Source organism: Staurois parvus, unplaced genomic scaffold (genome assembly GCF_062004578.1).
Source record: "Staurois parvus isolate SC_StPar_1 unplaced genomic scaffold, SC_StPar_1.0 ptg000657l, whole genome shotgun sequence".
Taxonomy (NCBI): domain Eukaryota; kingdom Metazoa; phylum Chordata; class Amphibia; order Anura; family Ranidae; genus Staurois; species Staurois parvus.
Window position 1 is genome coordinate 3,801,046 of NW_028318453.1, and position 26,664 is coordinate 3,827,709.

The window sequence follows — 26,664 nt, forward strand, 5'->3', positions numbered from 1 at the left end:
TGTCTTTGACTTCTTTCATATGAGCCATTGAAGATTCCAATAAAGGTGTTTGACCACATAGTGATTGATTACGGTGGGAGCTGACCCTGTGTCCAGCCAGAGGGAGAGATCCATCCTGCTTGGGATCATCCAGTGATACATTATGCTCTATGACTCCTTGAGGAGGTAAGCGCGCACGCGAGATGGTGACGGATAGATTCACACAAGCTTTGAGCACGCAAATTATATATGGTTGAAGATTTGAAATCTAGCACTTTTCATTTATTCTTGGGACTTTGCGATATATAATTTATTATTGCTATTGTCACGGTTTATGATTTGGTCACTGTTTATTTCACTTTAAGTGTCTCCATGTCACATTTATGCATTCACATTTTTTCTCTATTTGTTTGAATCATGGTACACTTCATACTTCATATATATTTGAATTAAGTTGTTTTTATTCACATCTTTTTTATTGATCATATACAGTGTCACACCATTATCCTTATCAGTACTGTATATTAGCATTTACATAAAGAAAGTCTTAAGTTGGTCATACATGGTTTGAATTTCAGCCAATTCATGTGAATCGGCTGAAATTTGAACCATGGGCAACCCAGTCAACACATAGAAAAGTTACGGCAGAAAAAGACCTAGTGGTTCAGTGAGTCTGCCCTTTTTTTGGGGGGGGGTGGGTTTTTTTGTTAACTTTTTGCTTTTTTTTCTGAGTTTAGATCTATGCTTGTCCCAAGCATGTTTGAAGCTATTTACTGTTGACTGGCTCACTACTTCTACTGGAAGTTTATTCCAAGTGTCTACTACTCTTTCAGTAAAATAGTACTTTCTGAGATTAGTTATGAACTTTCCTCCAGTTAGTTTAAGGTCATGTCCCTGTGTTCTTGATTTTGTTTTCATGTTGAAAGTACTGCCCTCCTGAACTTTATTCACCCCCTTGATGTATTTAAAGGTTTCAATCATGTATCCCCTTTCCCTTCTTTCCTCCAGACTGTACATATTAAGTTCCTGAAGTTGCTTTTGATATGTTTTATCCCCACCCAACATGGGGCTCAAACCCATGACCCTAGGATTAAGTGTCTTATGCTCTACCAACTGAGCTAGCCGGGCTATGATGGACATGCTAAATATCAGTTATGAAAATCAGTAAATCAGCCGCAGTCACTGTTTGGGTATTCGGACAGATGTCTCTCAGAATACAGTAGCTAGAAGTGGTTTGTTATTTTCAGTACGAAAAGAAGATTGCAGAGTAGGCACAGGGCTTCATGATTAGATGAAAGAGTTGCAGATGTTGCTGATTGGCAGCCTGGGAAGAGGTGGATCGGGGGTTGTGCAGGCTCTCTGTGAGTCACACCCCCTCTCCTCCTGTGCTGTCAATCAGAATTAACATTCATACATTTCCTTTATCCAGCATGGTTGGATAATGGTGGGGCGAAGTGGGTGAGCTGCTCAGAAACACCTGTACAAGATCATGCAGGACCAAGTTCTATGTGCACTGGGTTCCCTGGAAGATTCAATAAGGGTTTAAAATTTTAGCATTACTTCTTCCTTAAAGTGGAGCTCCACCCGAAAGGGGAAGCTCCGCTTTAAAGATTGGTCCCCCGCTTCCCATTAAGGATTGGCACCTTTGGGGAGCGGGAGGGGGGAGTGGGTACCTGAATTTTACAGGTACCCACTCCTACTTCTGCTGCGATTGCCTAGCGGAAGCGGAAGTTGTCCTCCTACCCTCCCTCCCCATAGGCTTCTGGGACACATGACAGGTCCCAGAAGATTAAGGGGCCATTCAAGAAGAGCAGCACTACTCGCGCATGCGCAGTGGGCACCCGGCTGTGAAGCTGTCACAGCCGGGTACCTACACTGAACATGTCAGCACCTGGAACACCAGACAGCTGGGGAAACAGGCTGCGGGGAGGACACCGCGGGATCGTGGGACAGGTGAGTGGCTGATTTTTAAAAGTCAGCAGCTACAGTTTTTGTAGCTGCTGACTTATTTTTTCACAGTGTGCGTGGAACTCCGCTTTAATATCTCTAGATGATCAGTGCATATAAAACATACTGAAAGTTACAAAAAAAAAGAAAAGTAATTTCTCCTGCTTTGGGGGTTGAATGAAATTCACAGATCATACCCCTCAGCATAGATGGAACTCTTAGCATACTCAAAATGGAATTGCAGATCTCCATTTTTATACCTTAAAAAAAGTGAGTTGCACTCTCTCAGACTATACAAAGGGATGTCATGGGCTGGCCATGGCTTCTTACCCAAATAACATAGGCAAGATCAAAATCTTCAAACACTCATAACTTTTGAGTTATGAATGATAAATTCAAATTTAAAAAAATGGTCTCAGCTGTTGTTCTGCTTTGCATGGACACAAAAAATGGACACCTAGCAAAATTAGTAACTAGACGCAAATATCAACAACAATAAAAATGTACAATAAAGCTGGCCCATTTGTAGTTTATCATCTTCTCTCTGAGAAGCCAGGCTTTTACAGAAAGCTATATAACTGTGCACTGTACAGTATGGGAGCTATAGGTTATTACACTTTATAACATTTTGAAGATATACAGTAAATATACATGTGTCTTAGAGGCTAGGTTAGAAGTTTATATTTAATCTGTGCTAATATGGCATGCAAATTCATCAACTGGTGTCTAGTGAGGAACAAACAGGATTTAAATGACCCCCACTGTGTGCTACATACTTTAACCACATCCAGTCTAGACACTTTTACCCCCTTGCTGCCCAGGCCAATTTTCAGCTTTCAGCGCTTTCACACTTTGAATGACAATTGCGCAGTCATGCAACACTGTACCCATATGAATTTTTTAGCATTTATTTGAGACAGATAAAACTTTATTTTGGTGGTATTTATTCACCACTGGGATTTTTATTTTATTTGATATATATAAATGAAAAAGTCCAAACATTTTGAAAAAAAGTGTTTTTCCTATAAAATTTTGCAAATAAATAATCTTTCTCCATAAATCTTGGCAAAAATGTATTCAGTTATATTGTTAGTAAAAAAAATAACCCAAATTAATTTATAACCAAAAATTATAATTTTTCAAAAAATGTTTTACATTTTTATTTTTTTATATTATTATTTATTTTTTTTAATATACTGTCACCCTACACTGATTGCTTTTACACCCATAAAGGCTGTAAAAGCAATCATATCTTCTTCTCTCTGGCTGATTTCTTGCAGCCATTGAGAAATACTGTGTGAGCTGTGACAGGTCACAGCTTGTCACATGGTACAAGGCTGTTGTGAGTAGCCTTGTACCATGTAATCTCTGTGATCATTTACAGATTTTACACGTAGTAAGCAATGATGTCATAAGTGACATCTTGCTTACTACTATTCATGTGATCACTGATTGGCCAATCAGTGATCAAATGAGCGGGACCTCATACAGAGGTCCCATACAGAGATCGGTGTTCCGCTAAGTGTGCGGAGGACACAGTGGGTACAGGATCGCGGTGCCACGCACTCCCAGGGAGTGCTCACAGGCTAAAATAGCGGGCACCATTTATGAAAGGCAACCCTCTCCTGCACTGCCCCCGTCCGTCCGTTTATATACATGGGCCGGACGGGAAGTGGTTAAGCATTTGGCCTTTCTTCGACAATGTATTAAAATCATGGCAAGCTTGTGTTTTGAGTTGTAGGGACTACCACTGTTAGAGTTACACTCTTGGAAGTAAGCATTAGTCCTAAAACTTTACAAGCTAACTTTAATAAGGCAAACAGAACATTCGTATAATGTAATAACTTATAGCCAACCAGAGTCCTTCTGTAAGTGATCTGACCTCAGTGAACTGAAATCTAATTGCCTGCTATGGTTTACTGCACTCTGAAACATCATTATTGTCTGATAGAGCTCTATGAATAATCACAGCATAGGCCCTTCTTTAAAAATTAGTCTTTCTCAAACCTGCAGGAAAGAGAGGTGCCTAGACCTCAGTTCATACCTTCTGAATGTGCACAGAGCTCAAACATTGTTTATTGCAGGTATTATCTGCATACAGCTGTAACTTGGGTATTTATTTATTGGGAGATGTAAAAAAAAATATGGCGTTATGAGTTTTGGTTTATTGTTAAGCTATGGTTGATTTGAAGAGAACTTTTAAAATCTGCAGTACTCTAAAACTGCAAAAGAGCACATCAAACAGAGCAGTAATTGCTACAAAGAGAGCTGCTGCTATATTTGAAATACATTGTAATATGAACTGAGCCATATCCAATTAGTTGTTTGAAATGTAGTGATCCATAACACCCCATGCACACTTAAAGACGCATTGATTTCTGAAAATTTTCCTGTGCATCAGTTTAATGTTCATACATTTTTATATGCATGTTATTCGCATATGCTAATACATTTAAAAATTAAAATTGTGCTGAGCGAAAAAAACAACAGCCCTTTCTATGTCAATTGTATACATTGCAAGGATTTTAGCCACCAACCCACTAGCAGTACAGGAGAGGATCTGGGTGAGTACATCTGCACCCCCTGGGTGGATAGGGGAAGGAGTACTATGGTGGGAAAACAGATTAGCCACCTACCAGAGACTGTTCATCTCTTAAAGTGACAGGATCCAGATCCCCTGTTTAGGGATACCTCCAGATTGCTGGCTGAAGAGGAGATGCTCATCTAGGGTCTGGGGTGGTACATTAAGAAGACACTGGCTAGCTCTCCAACAGAGACTGTGTTGCAGTTAAGGCTTGTAAATAGGTCCAGGAAGTCCTCAGTTTCCCTTGGACATCCTGTACACCCTTAACCCTATCCCAGTTCAAATAAAACAACAAAACCAAAGATCAATGACTGATTTCTGACTCTGAATGCAAGCCTTTGTGAAGATGTGTAATGCCTGGCTGTGCAGGACTATAGGGAGACCAAAATCTTTTAGCGACTCCTAAGGGGGTAGTGCTTAACTATCACATGATCAGTCCTGACATTTAAAGTATAGTCCAAATAGTAAAAAAAATCACAAGTTAAAAAAAAATCTTTTCTGGCTACATATTGGGATGGAAGAGTAATTCTTAAATGCCTTTAAGTACAAAATGTCTTGTTTGGCAGTCAGATACAGTATCTGTATGCAATATAATTTTTTAGAACACTTACACATGTAACAATATCCTTATGACTGAGTATTCAGATTATTGTTACTTTAATCACAATATTCCCCAAGACATGTATTAAAATGCAGCAAGGGCATTCCAGTCTGTACCCCATTGATGCAGAGGTACTCACAGATGTTTACTTGATAGGAGATGTCTTTACTGCACAATAGATTCATTTTGCCAAGGTTCTTTTCATGTGTTATTTGTCAAAACAATTGATATGATCAGCTTTGTAATTTTTTTTGCCTCTGATTGCTGAAATTATCAGTAGTTATAGCTTAGTGAACTGAGCCTAATGCCTTTTAAACAGAAGAAGTAATAATAGCATGGAAGGATTAGATTAGGGGGAAGGTGGGAATTTGCTATCTGAGCCAATATGAAAGATATGTTGATCATAACGAGGCCTGCAGTCAAGCAATCCTGCTGGGCATTATACAATTACATGCTCCTTCCCTTTCCATACTTGTAATTGCAGTGCTTGGAAAAGAAAAGCCTTAAAGCACTGACTTTCTTTGCAGCTATGAGTTGTCAAGTGACCAAAATTCAGAGAGCTGCAGAGGAAGCCCTAAGACTTCTCTCTTCCAGGTTCCATGCCGCAGTAAAGCATACAACTCCCACAGTTGACCAGACCTATCACTGTGGAAGTATGACACACTTTGCATGGTACACTTTCTTTACTTATAAGAAATGTTTTCAAAGATAAAAGGGCCAGTCAGTTGTATTTGTTTCCCAGGCAGACAGTTCTCAGTTGTCCATTGGAGGGGATCTATTTCAAGGACTATTGCACACAGTCTAACAATATCAAACTACTGTATGTTGAAATCTTTCTCTGTTAAACTGTTATACTCTCGTATCTACTTAAATTTTAAGTGCATATCACTCTCTGTGCCAAAACCACTGCATAGCAACACTAAACAAAGAACAAGGCTTCTCCAGCACCTGAGAAAACCCTCACTCACAGTGGCTAGGGATAAGCTTATGTTCCCAAGTTTGGTTTGCCAGAGTTTCATAAAAACCTATGTGAACTCTGAAAACTTTGAATTTACAATTAAATCCCATTGCAATATGAGGAATGAACCTTTAAAATACATTCTAGCCATTTTTAAGGCTAATAGGCAAGGTATTGTGAAAAGAGGTATGAGAGGATGGGCACTGCCATTTAAGATCACGCACCATTGCAAAATGAAATTTTTAAATTAACAGACATTGAAGAGAGGGTCCTCTATGTGTCTTTGAGGGCAACATGAGAAAGAAATAATTTTTTGTTTTAAAATTACTTGCTTGAGAGCTCTATCCAGTGTAAAAGAACAGTACAATTTTCATGAACAGCACAAGTAACACTATATTCTGTTTTCTCAAATTTTGGATAGGCATAGGCTGAGTAGCAGCCTGTAGTGATAGAGGGAGGTCAAAATTTGGTCAGAGCTGAGAAGCTGTGCAGGCTAGTTTCCTGATACCTATCTCTGCTCTAGAATCTTGAAAAAGATTCTAGAAGCAGTGGGCAGGGGTGAGGAGGAGCTGGCCTTCACACTTGCAGGACCTTGGCCAATTCCCTAGCAGGAGGCTTGGTATGGGGCCAGGGCAGCCTTCAAATATGAGAGCCTGCTCAGCAGCAGGAGAGTTCAGGTGGAAGAGGATGTGAGAGGCTGGAGAGCAGGAGCCTGGGACGGGGCCCAGATTGAAAGGGGCTTACCTACAAGCAGCGGAACTAGAAAGGAGGGAAGCTCATGACCTCATCAGCCCCCAGAGTGAGGACCATCTGTGCAGCAAGGAAGGAGCAGCCCAACAGAAGGCCTGAGAGCAGCCACCAATCCATCAGCTCACAGACAGAGGACTGAATGAGTAGACCTACACCCCCTGGGCCAGTAAGAAGCAGGAGCACTCTAGTGGGAAACTGGATTAGCTTGCTACCTGGGACTGTCTTATCTTTTAAAGTGACAGGTGCTGGACCCCCTTCCCAGGGATAGAAAGGAGGAAAGCCCAGTACAGCTGGATGAGGAGAGTATTCATTTGGGGTGGTACACCAGGAGATGCTGGCTAGCTCTCCAGCAGAGAATTTTTGCTGTCTAAAGAGACTTGTACATAGTTCTAGGGAGATTGTCCCCAGTTGCCATTCCCTTTGAGAATCCCATACACCCCTTACCCCATCCAAGTTCAATTCCCCTAAATAAAACTACAAAAAACAAGCTCAAGGACTGGTTACCATCTCCTGGATACAAGTCTGTATGGAAAATGCGTGTTGCCTGGCTGTGCAGGACTATAGGGGGACCCAAAACATAGCAACTCCTATGGGGGTAGTGTTACAGATTTATAATAGATTTTAAAATTTTTACATTTAGCTCTTAAAAAATGGAAGCTAAAGCCCTCAACTATGTAAAAATTGGCCTATGGCAAAAAATTTTCATAGTATAGTTTGTGGGTTTCTTTTTTTCACAGTACCACACTACATTGCATTAAAAATATCAATATAGAATGCAAGAAAAAAAAATTCAAAACCACAATCCTACATTCCTCAACCCCCTAACGTCCCCATATCCCCAATTATTTCCAAAATTTTGAATATATATAGACTTTAAGCATGTGTTTGGTAGAAGTTGGCTAGCATTAGGACAGTATTCAAGCACTTGGCTAGGTAGTAAATGGAAAAAGCTCTGCAGTGCAAGCAGGGGCGGACTGACAACTCATGGGGCCCCCGGGCAATAGGGGATCATACCCAAAAAAGCCTATGAAAAAGCCAATGAAAGGTACAAGGGGCATCTCATGGGGCCCCCTACTGACCCCGGGCCCATGGGCAGTGCCCGAGTGCAAGCCGTCCCTGAGTGCAAGCCTTTTTTTTTTTACGTATCTGCTACTGACAGTACCATTGCAGCATATCATCCATAGTAAACGTATCAGCTATTTGGTTACCACATGCAGGGGGAACAGCACCTCAATAAGACAAGTTGGCATAAAATGGCCTGCACTCCTCCCGATCAGGGACGCATAGCAGCCACTTTCTTTTAGAATTCTGCTAATGTGCCCTTTTACTACTCCTCCTCAAGTCTGCTTAGCAGCCATTTTTTAATGGCACCCTTTTTCTCCTTTGCCTCAAAGGCACATAGCAGCCAATTTTTGAGTATTACTAATGTACCCTTTTTCTTCTCTTCCTCCTCAAGGGTGCATAATTTGTAAGGTAAATTCTACAGGCTTGGAAATATTAGTTTGTAAATGGATAGAAAACTGACGACAAGACTGTATTCAGAGAGTAGTGGTTAATGATTCATACTCTGAATGGTCTAAAGATGTTAGTGGTGTACCCCAAGGTTCAGTGTTGGGACCCTTACTTTTTAATTTACTTATAAATGATATAGGGTCTGGGATTAAAGTACCATTTCATTCTTTGCTGTTGACACCAAGCTATGCAGTGGAATAACTTCCCTACAGGATGTGTCCAATTTACAAGCCAACCTCAATACTCTGTTTAATTGGGCAACTATGTGGCAAATGAGGTTTAATGTTGATAAATGTAAAGTTATGCACTTAGGGGCTAAGAATATGCATGCATCATACATACTAGGGGGGTACAACTGGGGGAATAAATGGTGGAGAAGGCTCTGGGAGTTCTGGTAGATCATAAGCTTAATAATGGCATGCAATGCCAAGCTGCGTTTTCCAAAGAGAGCAAAATCTTCTCTTGTATTAAAAGAGGTATCGATATCATTTCACCCCTGTACAAATTATTAGTAGAACCTCATCTGGAATATGCAGTTAAGTTTTGGGCACCAATCCACAAAGAGGATATCAGGGAACTGAAGAAAATGCAGAGAAGGGCAACCAAATTGATAAGAGGCCTGGAGGAGATCAGCTAAAAGGAAAGATTAGAGGAATTGAATTTATTCTCTCTTGAGAAGAGGAGATTAAGGGGGATATCCCCATATCGGTCAACATCTATAAATACATCAGTGGTTCATATAGTGAACTTGGTGTAGAGTTATTCACTTTAGGGTCATCACAGCGGACAAGGGGGCACTCTTTACATCTGTAGGAAAAGAGATTTAATCCCCAAACACGGAAAGGCTTTTTCACAGTAAGAGCTGTGAAAATGTGGAATAGACTCCCTCAAGAGCTTGTTCTGGCCAGCTCAGTAGATTGCTTTAAAAAAGCCTGGGTTCTTTCCTAGATACATAGAATATAAGTGGATACTAACCTTTGTAGGTAAACTTGATCCAGGGAATATCCGATTGCCTCTTGGGGGATCAGGATGGAATTTTTCCCCTGCTGGAGCAAATTGGATCATGCTTATTTACAGTGGGGATCAAAGTTTGGGCACCTCAGCTAAAAATTTGTATTAATGTGCATAAAGAAGCCAAGGAAAGATGGAAAAATCTCCAAAAGGCATCAAATTACAGATTAGACATTCTTATAATATGTCAACAAAAGTTAGATTTTATTTCCATCATTTACACTTTCAAAATAACAGAAAACAAAAAAATGGCATCTGCAAAAGTTTGGGCACCCTGCAGAATTTATAGCATGCACTGCCCCCTTTCCAAAGCTGAGACCTGCCAGTGTCATGGATTGTTCTCAATCATCGTCTGGGAAGACCAGGTGATGTCAATCTCAAAGGTTTTAAATGCCCAGACTCATCTGACCTTGCCCCAACAATTAGCACCATGGGTTCTTCTAAGCAGTTGTCTAGAAAACTGAAACTGAAAATAGTTGACGCTCACAAAGCTGGAGAAGGCTATAAAAAGATAGCAAAGCGTTTTCACATGTCAATATCCTCTGTTCGGAATGTAATTAAGAAATGGCAGTCATCAGGAACAGTGGAAGTTAAAGCAAGATCTGGAAGACCAAGAAAAATATCAGACAGAACAGCTCGCAGGATTGTGAGAAAAACAATTCAAAACCCACGTTTGACTGCACGATCCCTCCAGAAAGATCTGGCAGACACTGGAGTTGTGGTACACTATTCCACTATAAAGAGATACTTGTACAAATATGGTCTTCATGGAAGAGTCCTCAGAAGAAAACCTCCTCTACGTCCTCACCACAAAAATCATCGTTTGAACTTTGCAAATGAACATATAGACAAGCCTGATGCATTTTGGAATTAAGTTCTGTGGACCGATGAGGTTAAAATTGAACTTTTTGGCCGGAATGAGCAAAGGTACGTTTGGAGAAGAAGGGGCACAGAATTTAATGAAAAGAACCTCTGTCCAACTGTTAAGCATGGGGTTGGATCAATCATGCTTTGGGGTTGTGTTGCGGCCAGTGGCACAGAGAACATCTCACGAGTAGAAGGAAAAATGGATTCAATAAAATTTCAGCAAATTTTGGATGGTAACTTGATGCCATCTGTGAAAAAGCTGAAGTTAAAGAGAGGATGGCTTCTACAAATGGATAATGATCCTAAACACACCTCGAAATCCACGGGGGATTACATCAAGAGGCGTAAACTGAAGGTTTTGCCATGGCCTTCACAATCTCCTGACCTCAACATAATTGAAAATCTATGGATAGACCTTAAAAGAGCAGTGCGTGACAGACAGCCCAGAAATCTCAAAGAACTGGAAGACTTTTGTAAGGAAGAATGGGCAAAGATACCTCAAACAAGAATTGAAAGACTCTTGGCTGGCTACAAAAAGCGTTTACAAGCTGTGATACTTGCCAAAGGGGGCAGTACAAGATATTAACTCTGCAGGGTGCCCAAACCTTTGCAGACGCCATTTTTTTTGTTTTCTGTTATTTTGAAAGTGTAAATGATGGAAAAAAAATCTAACTTTTGTTGACATATTATAAGAATGTCTAATCTGTAATTTGATGCCTTTTGGAGATTTTTCCATCTTTCCTTGGCTTCTTTATGCACATTAATACAAATTTTTAGCTGGGGTGCCCAAACTTTCGATCCCCACTGTATATATATGTTTTCCCTTTTTATTGGTTGAACTAGATTGACTTGTGTCCATTTTCAACCAGACTAACTATGTAACTATATAACAAATACTATTTTGAGGACTGCCGATGCGTACTTTTCTTCCTCTTCATCAAGGGTGCATAGCAGCCATTTTCTGGTGTGCTGCTAATTTGCCCTTTTCCTCCTCCATATTATCAAAGTTGAAGGGCAGCTGCTTCTTTTTCCAGAGCTGCTCATGTGCTAATCCTGCCATAGCCTTAGCAAGTGGCTATGTGGAGTTAGCAAATTTTGTTAGCTGCTTTCCCCAGGGTCAGTAGAGACTTCTTCAATGCTGTTGCTGGAGCAGTATAAAGAAAATTCTCAAATGAGTTCTATGCCCTTTATGCCAGCTTTACCAAATATCCTGTTTAGGTGGGTTTGTGGCCTGTGCTCCATCACAGTCTCAGGTACCCAGCCACCAGTATCTTACCCAGAAGGCCATATTCCAGCCCCCCTTATTTTGCACAGAAGGTAATCTCTGCTCTTTATCAGCATGTGGAATGTCATGACGTAGCAGAAGGCAGAGAAAACAAATGAGGAGGGTTGGGTGCTGGGAGTAACATGCTGGTGGTGAGGAAGAGTAGGAGTATTGGAGTACTAGAGATGAGGAGCAGGAGGAGGGAATTTTTTACATTGAAAAGGGGGTGCAGAGATGTAATTAGTTTTTTATTTGTTTGTTTGGTCCAAACATACACTTTAACTACCCTACAAAATCAACAAAAATTAAATTAGATCAGGGATGTCCAGTCTTTTCGACTATGATGAATAAGTATTCATAGTAAAATATCAAAACAGTCATCAGATATTTGTCTCACTTCACTGGTATATTTTGTATTTTTTGTCTATAGACAGAAGAAGTTGAATTAAAAAAGTTAGTCTCCTGCATCTAGCCCTACACTTGATTGGCGATAAATAAAACTCCAGAATTGGTGTATTTGGTTTTATGTTTTTTGTTTTAAACATTTACAGATTTACATTTTGCCATTATTTTTACTTTTTATTTTTCCTTTTAAGGCCATCCCTGCCCTGTTGATGCAAACTCAGGCAGTGCCGGCAATGCAAATGCAGTGACAACTACCTTTTATAAGACCCAAGATGCTTGGGAAGCCTGGGGAAAAAAATACAAGGCTAATGCAAAATAATAGAAAAGATAATTGTAGAATACAACAGGCCAAAGCTGCCTACCCTTCTCAAATCTTCCTATGGCAAATCAAAGAGGCAATTTGGATTATTACATCAGCTGTCATTGACTGATAAAATAACGTAGTGCAGCGCTAAAAATAAATCTAATAAATTGCCTTTATCATATATATAATAAATTAAAGTTCATGAATATATGATCATAAAAATTAAAATGTCCCAAAAGTGACAATCGTGATCTGGAGGGGACTACTTTGAAGGTATTCCAGTGCTCGTGCAGATGGAAATAATAAAATTGCGCACTCACCAGGTGCACAATTTTAATGTGCATATACAGTTGCAAGAAAAAGTATGTGAACCCCTTGGGATTACGTGGAGTTTTGCATGAATTGGGCATAAAATGTGCTCTGAACGTAATCTAAGTCACAACAATAGAAGAACACAGTCTGCTGAACATAATACTACACAAACATTAGATGTTGCCATGGTTTAATTGCACATAACATGTAAACATTCACAGTGCAGGGAGGAAAAACTATGTGAACCTTTGGACTTAATAACTGGTTGACCCTCCTTTGGCAGCAATAACCTCAACCAAACGTTTCCTGTAGTTGAAGATCAGACCTGCACAATGATCTGGAGTAATTTTGGACCACTCCTCTTCACAAAACGGTTTCAGTGTAGCAATATTCTTGGGATGTCTGGTGTGAATCGCTCTCTTAAGGTCATGCCACAGCATTTCAATCGGGTTGAGGTCAGGACTCTGACTGGGCCACTCCAGAAGGCGTATTCTGTGCTGTTGCAGCCATTGTTTTGTTGAATTACTTGTATGCTTTGGGTCATTGTCCTGTTGCATCACCCATCCTCTGCGGAGCTTCAGTTGGCGGACAGATGGTCGTACGTTTTCCTGCAAAATGTCTGATAAACTCTGGAATTCATTTTCCCATCAATGACAACAATCCGTCCAGGCTCTGAGGCAGCAAAGCAGCCCCAAACCATGATGCTCCCTCCGCCATGTTTTACAGTGGGGATGAGGTTTTGATGTTGGTGTGCTGTGCCTTTTTTTCTCCACACATAGTGTTGTGTGTTCTTCCCAAACAACTCAATCTTGGTTTCATCTGTCCACAGTATATTTTGCCAGTAGTGCTGTGAAACATCCAGGTGCTCTTTTGCAAACTTCAAACGTGCTGCAATATTCTTTTTGGACAGCAATGGCTTCCTCCGTGGTGTCCTCCCATGTACTCCATTCTTGTTTAATGTTTTCCTTATTGTAGATGTGTCAACAAAAATGTTAGCATGTGCCAGAGATTTCTGTAGGTCTTTAGCTGACACTCTGGGATTCTTCTTTACCTCATGCAGCATTCTGCGCTGTGCTCTTGCAGTCATTTTTACAGGACGACCATGCCTAGGGAGAGTAGCAACAGTGCTAAACTTTCTCCATTTGTAGCCAGTCTGTCTTACCATGGACACATGAACATCAAGGCTTTTGGAGATACTTTTGTAACCCTTTCCAGCTTCATGCAAGTCAACAATTCTTGATCGTAGGTCTTCTGAGAGCTCTTTTCTGCGAGGCATGGTTCACATCAGACAGTGCTTCTTGAAACCAGTAAACCCAAAACAGGTGTGTGTTTTTTAAGGGCAGGAAAGCTGTCAGCAACACATCCAATATCATCACACTGATTGGAGTCAAGGCTGGCTCACTCCTGGCTCCAAATAGCTCTGGGAGAAGTCATTAAGCTAGGGCCTCACATACTTTTTCCTCCCTGCACTGTGAATGTTTACATGTTATGTGCAATGAAACCATGGCAACATCTAATGTTTGTGTAGTATTATGTTCAGCAGACTGTGTTCTTCTATTGTTGTGACTTAGATGACGTTCAGAGCACATTTTATGCCCAATTAATGCAAAACTCCACGTAATCCCAAGGGGTTCACATACTTTTTCTTGCAACTGTATATATGGATATAGATGTCCACTCAATGGGATCAAATTATAAATCAGCAAAAATAGAAATTGCTCTGGGAGCGATGATCTGTTGGAGTAACCAGGAGCAATAGACTGCAATCAGCCAAATCAGCACACATGGAACAGCTTTAACTGCAAGTGGTCATCATGCCTTCATAACTTTGGAAATGCTCGGGGAATCAAAGAAGAGTATCATGGTGTAGTATATTAAAACAAGGATAATTTTTATTGTAGCCTAAAATATGCACTCACAAGAAAGCTGTCCAACTGACACCAGCAATAACAGCAATATCAGTCTCAAAAAGCTAAAGCAGGGACGAGCCTCGCTCACCGCGATCACAGCCGACAGTCTCGAGGAGCGTCCTGACGTCCCATCCACTAAGCCCCACCCTACGCCTTTCATCATCTGATATCTTCAAGGGGTGGGATGGATGACAGACGTCGAATATCACACACTAAATCTGCATTGCAGCAACGCTGCAACCAATCGATAAGCAGCATTCTGGTGACACAATACCGCTCTAACTCTGCAGATATATCCATTATTGAGACAAATATATTAAATAGCCAATAAAAAATATGAAATAAAAATGAAAATAATATTCACATAAAAAATAAAACAATGAAATACAATCAATATAAATTAATGTAAAAAAACTTCAAAAATAATAAAATATATATAATCACTATATGACCCCCTATTATTTAAAGGGCCAGTATAATTAACAATGTCAAATAATATAAGCAACCAATAAACATATAATATCTGCTGATGCATACTCCAAAAAAAATTATATAAAAAAATTTAATTAAATGATATTGTATCGGTCTGTAATAATCAACTAGGTGACCACATGCTGTTAAGTGTCCACCCTAAATAATAATATCAATTTGTATGGAAGACCAAAAAATCAATCTTAATCTTCCAATTGAAATAAATCATTATTGTATACGAACAGGATGGTCTACAAATTTACCATCAAGAAAAAAAGAAAATTCGATCAAAACATTCAATCAAAAATTGGTCAGAAAACAATTTAAATCAGTGTCGATATTCAAACCATTCGGTTTTAAAGAATTTAATTCGTATATCCAAAACGTCTCCCTTCTGGAGGTCTCATTGATCATGTCAGTGCCCCTCCAATGTCTTTTGATTTTATCTATTCCATAAAAGGTCAATAAACTGGGATCACTATTATGTTTAAGTTTAAAATGCCTGGAGACACTATGCTTGTCATAGCCCTTCTTTATATTATTTAGATGTTCTCCTATTCTTGTTCTTAATAATCTCCCTGTCCGTACCACTAGTAACTGTAAACTGTAATCCATAATTATTGTATTAATAAATTCTGTGAATCTGTCAAGATCTCTTTCTGAGCCATCCCAAATCATCACAATATCATCAATATAATGCCTATACAATTTCATTTCTGGCCATTTGTCAAATATACATTCTTCTTCCCATTTGTCTAAAACCAAATTAGCCACACTGGGAGCATACTTCGTTCCCATAGCAACTCCTCTACACTGCTGGAAAAAACGTATCCTTATACCAAAAAAAATTATTCGACATAGCGGACTCCAAGATCTCTATAATAAATTGTCTTTGAACCTTTTTTAATTTTGACTTATATTTTAATGCCCACTTCACCGCTTTAATACCATCCTTCTGGTTAATACTGGTATATAAAGATTCTACATCAATGGTAACTAAAAGACAGTCACCAATGTCACCTACTGTTTTTAGAGTGTTAACAAGTTCACCACTGTCTCTTAAAAAAGATTGATTAGTTTTCACTATGGTCTGTAGAAAAAAAATCTACATATTCTCCAATGCGGGCAAAAATGGAATTAATCCTGCTAACAAAAGGCCTTCCAGGGGGATTGAATTTATCTTTATATAACTTTGGCAGATAATAGATAGTCTGGATTCTAGGATTTTTTATATACAAATATCTAGCCTCTTTATCATTTAGGACTCCCAAATCCTTACCTTTCTTAATTAATTGGTTGAAACGATGTTTCAATTTTTTAGTTGGATTGGATGCCAATATTTCATAGGTATCTTTAATATTCAACAGTCTTTCCATTTCTTTTTCATAATCACTTTTATTTAAAATGACGATACTTCCTCCTTTATCTGCACTTCTAATAATAATATTTTTCCTATTTTCTAAATCTTTAATCCCTTGTATAGTATCAACTGGGGTATAGTCTTTCTTTTTAACAATATTTTTTACATCAGCTTCAACCATTTTCTTGAAGACCTCCAAAAACGAATTTCCTCCATTGTTAGGATTAAAGGTAGAAGGGTTTCTAAGCAGACTATGTTCATAAATACTTGATGGTTGTTTAATATTGACACTTAGCTTTATTCAATTTGAAAAACTTTTTAATATTCAATTTTCTCACGAATTTTTGAATATCGATAAAAACATAGAACTTTTTCAAGTTCGACCTAGGTACATATTTCAATCCTAAATCTAAAACTTTTAATTCACATTCTGTTAAAATGACATTGCTTAAATTGAAAATACCATCACCTATGGTTCTCTTTTCCTTTTCTTAATTGAAAGGCTTGTAAAACAGTAAAAAGAGATTCGAAGATAAAAAGTGTCTCCAGGCATTTTAAACTTAAACATAATAGTGATCCCAGTTTATTGACCTTTTATGGAATAGATAAAATCAAAAGACATTGGAGGGATACTGACATGATCAATGAGACCCCCAGAAGGGAGACGTTTTGGATATACTAATTAAATTCTTTAAAACCGAATGGTTTGAATATCGACATTGATTTAAATTGTTTTCTGACCAATTTTTGATCGTTTTTTTTATCAAATTTTTTTAATCAAATTTTTCAATCTAATTTTCTTCCTTTGTTGTTGGTAAATTTGTAGACCATCCTGTTCGTATACAATAATGATTTATTTCAATTGGAAGATTAAGATTGATTTTTTGGTCTTCCATACAAATTGATACTATTATTTAGGGTGGCCACTTAACAGCATGTGGTCACCTAGTTGATTATTACAGATCATTTAATTTTATCATTTAATTATATTTTTGTATATATATTTTTTTGCAATATGCATCAGCAGATATTATATGTTTATTGGTTGTTTATATTATTTGACATTTTTAATTATACTGGTCCTTTAAATAGGGGGTCATATAGTGATTACATATGTTTTATTATTTTTTGAAGTTTTTTTAGATTATTTTATATTGATTGTATTTCATTGTTTTATTTTTTATGTGAATATTATTTTCATTTTTATTTCATATTTTTTATCGGCTATTTAATATGTTATTGGTCTCAATAATGGATATATCTGCAGAGATCGAGCGGTGTATTCGACATCTGTCATCCATGCCACCCCTTGAAGACGTCAGATGATGAAACACGTAGGGCGGGGCTAAGTGGATGGGACAAAAGGACGCTCCTTGAGACTGTCGGCTGTGATCGCAGTGAGCGAGGCTCGTCCCTGCTTTAGCTTTTTGAGCCTGATATTGCTGTTATTGCTGGTGTCGGTTGGACACCTTTCTTGTGAGTGCATATGTTAGGCTACAATAAAAATTATCCTTGTTTTAATATACTGCACCATGATACTCTTCTTTGATTCCCCAAGCATTTACAAAGTTATGAAGGCATGATGACCACTTGCAGTTAAAGCTGTTCTATGTGTGCTGATTTGGCTGATTGCAGTCTATTGCTCCTGGATACTCCAACAGATCATCACTTCCAGAGCAATTGCTATTTTTGCTGATTTATAATTTGATCAGCAAGTAGCTCTGGTGAGTTTAACCATTTCATTCGGTGGTGGATTTTGCTACACAATGTTTTTTCTTGTTTAAGAGATTTTTTAATCACTTATTTTGGTGTTTGGATTTATATATGAATTACGGACATTTATAAATATATTTTTTATTTTATTTATGTATTTATCTGCATTTTCATGTGATTTGGTATTTAGCGCATTCCTTTATATATTTTTTATCTGGTTACCTATTGTGCTCAGCTGCGACTTGTAGTGCGCTCACTTATTTTTATCTATTGTCATTGACTGATGGTTGGGTTCTGTTTGTGACTAGTAGATTCAAATATGTTACACATTTTATTATTTCGTTTTTTGCAATTTTTTTAAATTAACTTTTACTTTTTTTTCCTTGTAAGAATTAACAGACCACTGAGGACACAGAGTAAAATTTGACAACAGCAGGATATTTTAAATAGAAATTTTAGACCCAAATTTACAACAGAAAAAGAGCACAGGTAGGGATTTTACTACAAGAATTAGGAGACCGCAGGTGGCACAACAGTGTAGAACTGGCAAGCAGCAGGACAATTTTAAATAGCAAAGCTAGGCCCAATTTAGTTGAGACAAAGAGCACAGGCTGGGTTTTACTATAAGAATGAAAATACCGCAGAAAATACAGCAGTGTAAAATTGCCCAGCAGCAAAACAGTTTTATTCAGGGACAATAGACCTTACCAGGGACGGACTGACAACTTACGGGGTCCCCAGGCAATAGGGGATCATGGAGCCCCTGTGACCTCGCCCACACCCAAAAAAGCCTATGAAAACGTCAATGAAAGGTACCAGGGACATCTCATGGGGCCCCCTACTGACCCCAGGCCCTCGGCTGTGCCCGAGTGCTCCAATGGTCAGTCCGCCCCTGGAGCTAACTGGTGTATGTTTGCATTTTATTTTATCTACAGGGAAATGAAGGAGTGTTTGGTGAATGATGAGTGATGCAATGTGAAATGGTTTATATGCACACTGTTCCTGAGCTGATTTATTTTTTTTTTTCAAATGATGTAAAAAAGAAAAAAAAAAAGAAAAAAAAAAGGTAAACAACCCCAAATAATAGAAAAAAACAGTAAAACATGGTTAAGGCGTCAAAAATTGAAGAGCTAGCTATCAATCAGTTGTTGCATACAGATAATGGTGCCTAAAAGGAATTTTGGGTGCAAAGAACTCAAGCATGGTTTGTTAACCACTTCCCGACCGGCCGTTGTATATAAACGGCCGGACGGTGGCAGTACAGGGTCGGGTGGCCGTTTATGAACGGCCTCCCCGCACCCTGCTTGTGCGCGCTCCCTGGGAGCGCGTAGCACTGCGATCCGGTGCCCGCTGTGTCCTCCGGACACAGTGAAACACCGATCGTCGGACGGGACCTCTGTACGAGGTCCCGATCATGTGATCACTGATAGGCCAATCAGTGATCACATGCAAAGTAGTAAGCAAGATGTCACTTGTGACATCATTGCTTACTATGTGTGAAATCTGTGAATGATCACAGAGGTCACATGGTACAAGGCTATTCACAACAGCCTTGTACCATGTGACAAGCTGTGACCAATCACAGCTCACTCAGTATTTCTCAATGAGTGCAGGAATGCACACAGAGAGAAAGAGAAATGATTGCTTTTACATCCTATATGGGTATAAAAGCAATCAGTAAAAAAAAAAAAAATCTTCATCACCCCCCACAAGTAGTACAGTGTCACCATGGTGACACTGTACTGCTAGGGTGACAGTATGTAAAAAAAAAAAAAATAAATAAAAAATAATAATATAAAAAAATAAAATAAAAATGTAAAAAAAAATGTTTAAAAATTATAATTTTTGGTTATAAACTAATTTGTTTTTTTTTTGTTATTTTGCTAAAAAGATAACGGAATACATTTTGGCAAAGATGTATGATGAAATATTATTTATTTGCAAAATTTTATTAAAAAAAACACTTTTGTTCAAAATATTTGGACTTTTTCATTACATAGCAAAAATAAAAAAAATCCCAGTGGTGAATAAATACCACCAAAATAAAGCTTTATCTGTCTCAAAAAAATGGTAAAAAATGAATTTGGGTACAGTGTTGCATGACTGCGCAATTGTCATTCAAAGTGTGATAGCGCTGAAAGCTGAAAATTGCCCTGGTCAGGAAGGGGGTAAAAGTGTCCGGTCTGGAAGTGGTTAAAGCTCAACCACTACAAACTCAACTTAGCTTTAAAATCTTGTGATAAACTGACATAACAGTCCTTGTTTCAGCACTTTGTGTTATGGGGGTATAAAGTGGTTTCCCCTTGGACACCCCCCCCCCCCCCCGGGTCTCCTGGCCAGAAAAAACACAGGCATAGATACATAATGATTACAATTTGCTGTGGTTGATTTAGATGAATCGCTCATTTTCTTGAAGGGTTGGGAACTGCAAAACCTTAGGTAAATGTATTAAGAGGAATTATTTCCTCTTCAGGTTAAGTTTTGTATGCATGCACAGATCACGAGGGACGTTACCATGGCAACCAGCAATTTCAGTATATTCCAAAAGAGGTTTAAAGATTTTCAGCATTGATTCAAGAGCATGATGGTAGTAATTGCAAATCTCTTTTGATTTAGCAGTTTAGGACTGGCCTTGTTTATCATTGTGCCAGTTGAGTACTTTTGAACCTGCTGCACCTTTTTATCGAAATTACATATGGTAGAAATAAAAAGATTTTTCCTCTTATATGTAAAGTGGTTTCACCTGATTTTAACAAGGCTCAAGCGGATTTTATCACTAGACATAGAATTTAGCAAATTAAGCCCTGGTTCACACTGATGCGGTGCGGAATTCACAGCGTTTTCTGTGTGAATTCCACACCGCATCAGAATCGCACCCCATTCATGAGAACCGCTGCAGGTGTGTATGTTAAGTTAACAACACCCCGAAAGCGGCCCGCAAAATGCTGTGCGATGAGGCAGAATCGGATCGCATAGGTATAAATAGCCATGTGATCCAATTCTAGTGTGGACCAAAAAAAGGGTCTTGCACCTTTTTGGTGAGGGTGCGGTGCAATTTGAGCCATGCAAAATGTATGGCTCCGATCGCACCACACACAAATTGCATGTGATTTGCACAGGAATATATGTGAACCCAGGCTGAAGCATAACTATAGTACACCAAGACTGAACCATACATATGGAAAGATATTTTAAAAAAACTGTACACATCACATCACATGTCATCCAACAATAGAAACAGAAAAAGGGCACACCTTACTGCAGCAGCACTCCTCCCGATAAAGTGCACTTGCACCTGTAGAAATAGTATGTACTATGTATAATATTGAAAAGCAGACTTAGACAATGACTAACTAAAACAATGGGAACTAAAGCAATTATAATGTACCTGGTAAAGGGTGCATTTAAAAGGTTCAAATACCTCAGTACCTCAGTGGTTTGCACTGTCACCTAGATATGCTGGAATCCTATGTTTAGCAACTAGAAGGGACCTGCATTGCAGCCTTCTACAGTTTTAATAAATGAAAGTGAAAATAGTAGCTGACTAACGACCCTGAACTATTTATATCTGCAAATTTTTTTTTGTGATAAAGCACATGCCTTCATAATATTTGTGGTCAGTGTAGTGTCCCCTTAAATTGGTGGTCAGTGTCTGTGTCCTTCTTACATTGATTGTCATTGTCTCTGCCTCTTTACATTGGTGGTCAGTATTTATGTCTCCCCTACATTGGTGATTAGTGTCTGTGCCTTCTTACATTGGTGGTCAGTGTCTGAGTCCTCCTTATATGAGTGGTCAATGTGCTCCCTTTAAGGTTATTATGCCCCCTGTGCACCCACTTGCTGTTCAGTGGTAGTATGCCCCTCCACTGTTCAGTATGCCTCCTTTAGTTGGTGGCCATTGGCAGCAGTATTATTCCCAAGATCGGTCAGGAAGCATTGGCAGAAGAGGAAGGAAGAGGAGCAGAAGCAAAAAGGCAGAAGAGGATGAAGAGGAGAGCTTTGAAGCTGTGTTTCAATTTGTGATGGATGTGATTGGCTATCACAATTATTACAAGGCACACAGCCACTCAGACTGGCTCTGTGCATTTTGCCTGTGAACTACGCCATGTAATATTCATGGATCCCAGGTATTGTGCATGGGCAGTTGCAGGGTCAAGACCTTGGGCACCAAGCAGGAAGCAAAGCATGTGCTCTGAGTGTCCAGTACTAGTTAAGCTCCTGGTAAAACATATGTTGGACCACTATTTTCACACAGAGAGTTAGAGACCTACTCTGTAGCCTGGAGACTCTCCTGTAGCAGGAGACAGACTTTTCTAATCTTTCTGAAGAAAACAAATTTCATTAAACACCTTTTTATGATAGATTTGAAACGTGTTTAGCTGATTTAAACCAAAATTTAGGTTGGGCTTTAAATTGACCTGGTAAGATGTCCATAAATCCCTTTTAGAAGCATTGGGTGTTTATTCTAACAATGCTTGCAATCGACATTTCTGTAATAACCTAATGCTTCTGAAAAGTCTGCTTCTGTTTATTTCTTGGAAGTAGGAGTAATTACCATTTCACAAAATGACCTAGCAGAGTAGTATTTTGGAGCCATTAACTAGAAAACAACAAGCTTGTTTTATTTTAGGCCAACAGAGTGCAGCCCCACTCCTGTTATTTCCTTGCTCAGGGCAGAAATTAAAGGAAAATAAAGTAGCATACCTTAACAAAATGATGCTCCAGGCGTTTGTCCCTGTCACTTGTCACTCATTGCTACACTATAAGTGATTGGTGTACTAATGAGTGACAAGGGAAATATGGTTCAGAAATCAGCATTTATTGAAAGAGCACACCCAGCCACCCTACAGTCTCTTTCGGGCTTAATATCGGATACTAGTGCGGGAAGATGACTTGCTTAAATTCTAAATTGGTTGATCCCTTGTCAACACACACACTGTTTGCCCCCATGGTTGCTGGGGATTTTTTTTTGTGTAGGGACTTGGTGTTTGGTGCTATTCTAAAAGCACCTCTCCATAAACCTCAGCATAACCCTTCCTTCCAAACACTAAAAGGCATATGACATCATGGTGCTAGTATTACAGATTTTATGTCTGCATCCCCCTTCACATGCATGTAGTGGCAGACAATTAGGATTAGTAATTACAGGAGATGTGGGTAGAAAAATGAGTGAGGGGTAATAATTGCTACACATTACATACAGTATGTTAATGTGTACACAGCACACAGGTTGGGAATCTCTGGGCTTTGGAAAAGTTGTCAACAATCCCCAGAATTTAAAGGGATCGATTTGCTAAGGTAAGAAATTATCATCCACTTTATGTAAGCCTAAACAGTAGGATGTCATCCACATAAGTATGGTCATTTGAAGAAGGGATGGCTCTGCCTTCTTTATGCAGGTTCTGGTTCTAGGGGCATAGGCACTCCTAACAGGAACATTGAGACAGATCCTGCAACAGATTTACTAATAGGTTACAGCCGGAGTCCTAAATTCCCCCCCCTGCTGCTTCAAAGTAGCACTGCAAGAGAATGAATCCTGAAACTGATTACTTCTTGAAGCAGGACGTTACCCAGAACAACTTGATAAAAAATAAGGTTCTTTAGCAAGGAACATACATTCCACATTAATAATTATCCTACTAAAATTAGTATGTGCTGTAAATTGCCTCCAGCATTGTTTCTGTTTCTTGTTGCTAGCAGCTGCCATTTTCCTGAAGCCCAGAGCCCCTGAGCAGCATTAAATCTTTACGCTGTCAGCAGATCAGTCTCTACATTTTTGGCACAGTGCTGAAGAACAGAGACCAACTGAGCCTCTGCAGAACAGGGTGAAACTGAGTATTACTGGATTTTAAACAGCATAGGAACTTTTTTTATTGTAGCTATAGCTATACCTGTAAAAGCGGCCAATCTGAAGTGATCTAGCAGTACTACATTTTTTGACTAAGGTTCCACTTTAATTATGCCTATGTTTAGAGTGAGAAATCTGTCCCATGTTCAGTAATAAATCTGCCTCAGAGCTTTGCATACTGTCGCATTTAGCTGCCCTGGAATTCAAAATGCACGGGACTGTAAACCTGCCGCAGATATGCTGCTGAACAACAGGTAGCCTGACTTGCAACTAATTGTGTTTTAACCACTTCCCGTCTGACCCGCATTCACTGCCTGTGAGCACTCCCTGGGAGCGCGCGGCACCACGATCCAGTGCCTGCTGTGTCCGAAGGAAACAAAATTATTGTTTGCTAAGGTTTTAGTTTAACCACTTCCTGACGGCCTATGTACAAAAATGGCCGGACGGGACGGAAGCAGTGCCGAAACGGGTGGCCGTTTATAAACGGCCCCCGCATTCATGCCTGTGCTTGCTCCCTGGGAACACCAGTCACAGTACGGGACCTCTGCGTGAGGTCCCGATCATGTGATCGCTGATTGGCCAATCAGTGATCACATGAATAGTAGTAAGCAAGATGTCACTTGCTGACATCATTGCTTACTACTAGTGAAATCTGTGAATGATCACAGAGGTCACATGGTACAAGCAGGGGCGGACTGACAACTCATGGGGCCCCTGGGCAATAGGGGATCATGGGGCCCCTGTGTCCTTGCTCAAACTCAAAAAAGCTTATGAAAAAGGTACCAGGGGCATCTCATGGGGCCCCCTACTGACCCTGGGCCCTTGGGCAGTGCCCGAATTTCCAAATGGTCAGTCCGCTGTTCACAACAGCCTTGTACCATGTGATAAGCTGTGACCAATCACAGCTCTCACAGAATTTCTCAATGGCTGCACGAATGCAGTCAGAGAGAAGAAGAAATGATTGCTTTTACAGCCTTTATGGGTGTAAAAGCAATCAGTGTAGAAAAAAAAAAATTCATCGCCCCCCACAAGTAGTAGTGTCACAATGTGACACTGTACTGCTAGGGTGACAGTATGTTAAAAAAAACATACATAATAATATAACAAAATAAAAATTTTAAAACAATTTAGAAAAATTAAGATTTTTGGTTATAAACTAATTTGGGTTATTTTTTTTTTTTTACTACAAAGATAGCTGAATACATTTTGGCCAAGATTTATGAAGAAGTATTATTTATTTGCAACATTTTATTAGAAAAAACTTTTTCATTTATATAGCAAAAAAAAAAAAATTCCAGTGGTGAATAAATACCACCAAAGTAAACTTTTATCTGTCTCAAAAAAAATGCTAAAAAATTCATATGAGTACAGTGTTGCATGACCGCGCAATTGTCATTCAAAGTGTGATAGCACTGAAAGCTGAAAATAGGCCTGGACAGGAAGGGGGTGAAAGTGTCCAGACTTGAAGTGGTTAAATATGCTTGATTAATATTTCCATATGTGCCTAGAAAATCGGGGCCAGCTAGAGGTTCCTCCACTTTTTCAGAAGGCCAGTCCACAAATATGGTGGCTGCTGATCAGTGGACACACAAGCACTACTCTGGCACCACATCTGAACAAATGTTAAAAAAAGGTGATTGTACAAGAAGAGATACTGTATGAGCTGAGGAAGATGGCTGTTGTCCTGTAAAAAGATGTGGGCCCACCTAAATAAAATAACAAACAAACACAACCCAGTGCTGTCCCCTGTGCAATGGCATAACTTGTTAGACTCTATGACGTTGAGTTCATGGGACAGGAAAACATGTAAAATAATAACATAAAGTACTAATTCAGAAATGTTTTTGTTTTGCGTGTTATATACAGTAAATCAGAGCATACTGTATTTAGTATATCATGCATGGCACACCACTTCTGCATATTATTATTATTATTATACAGTATTTATATAGCGCCTACAGTTTGCTCAGCGCTGTACAATATAATGGGAGACAGTACAAGAGACAGCACAGTAACAAAACAATACAATACACGAGGGGTTTGAGGGCCCTGCTCCTTGGAGCTTCCAATCTAGGAGGGAGGGGATAGTGGTACAGGAGGAAATAGCTGTGGGGGATGAAGTCGTAGGAAGAGTGGAGGAGATCGGCAAATAAATGAGGGCAGGGTAGGCTTCCCTGAAGAGATGGGTTTTCAGAGTGCGCCTAAAGGTGAGGAGGGTAGGTGACAGTCTCGATGGATTGGGGTAGTGAGTTCCAGAGGATGGGGGAAGCCCTGGAGAAGTCCTGGAGACGGGCATGGGAGGAGGAGACCAGGGAACTAGAGAGTAGGAGGTCTTGTTAGGAGAGGAGAGTGCGTTTGGGTGGTAGATGGATATCAGGTCGGTGATGTAGTTTGGATTTAAATTTAATAGTAAGCAGAGGCATTGTGTAAATTTATGAAAACCAAAATATATAAAGTCAGCTATACTCACTAGTGTAAAAATAAGTAGCTTTCAAAATACAAGTAAATATATACCACCTTTCATGTGAACTCCAAATAAAATTGCAGCTCTATAATGTCACATTAATAGTCCAAGAATGACAGTCCCAATTTGGCATATCAAAATTAATTTGTAGTCCCTCTGTGCAATATATATGTTATACTCGATTTCCTCCAATAAAAATAACACTATCCACCAATGGAAATCAGAAGATTTGCCAACTCACCACAAATATTTGCTGCCCTCATACAAAATGCAGCATCAGCGTAATCATCACAAGACCATCCATTTGTCCGTGTGGCTCCTTTGGGTCTGCTCATCTCCGTCCTCCTTTGCAGTATAAGACTTGTATTGATGTGACACCAAAAACAAAAATATATAGTGTAGTA

The 26,664-nt window shown here is 39.3% G+C and overlaps 1 protein-coding gene across 1 annotated transcript in view; it reads left to right on the forward strand.

Annotated features, from left to right (window-relative positions):
• Window positions 1–26,664, forward strand: part of LOC149448785 (metabotropic glutamate receptor 1-like) — a 134,889-nt gene that overhangs the window by 39,248 nt on the left and 68,977 nt on the right. The window lies entirely within an intron of this gene.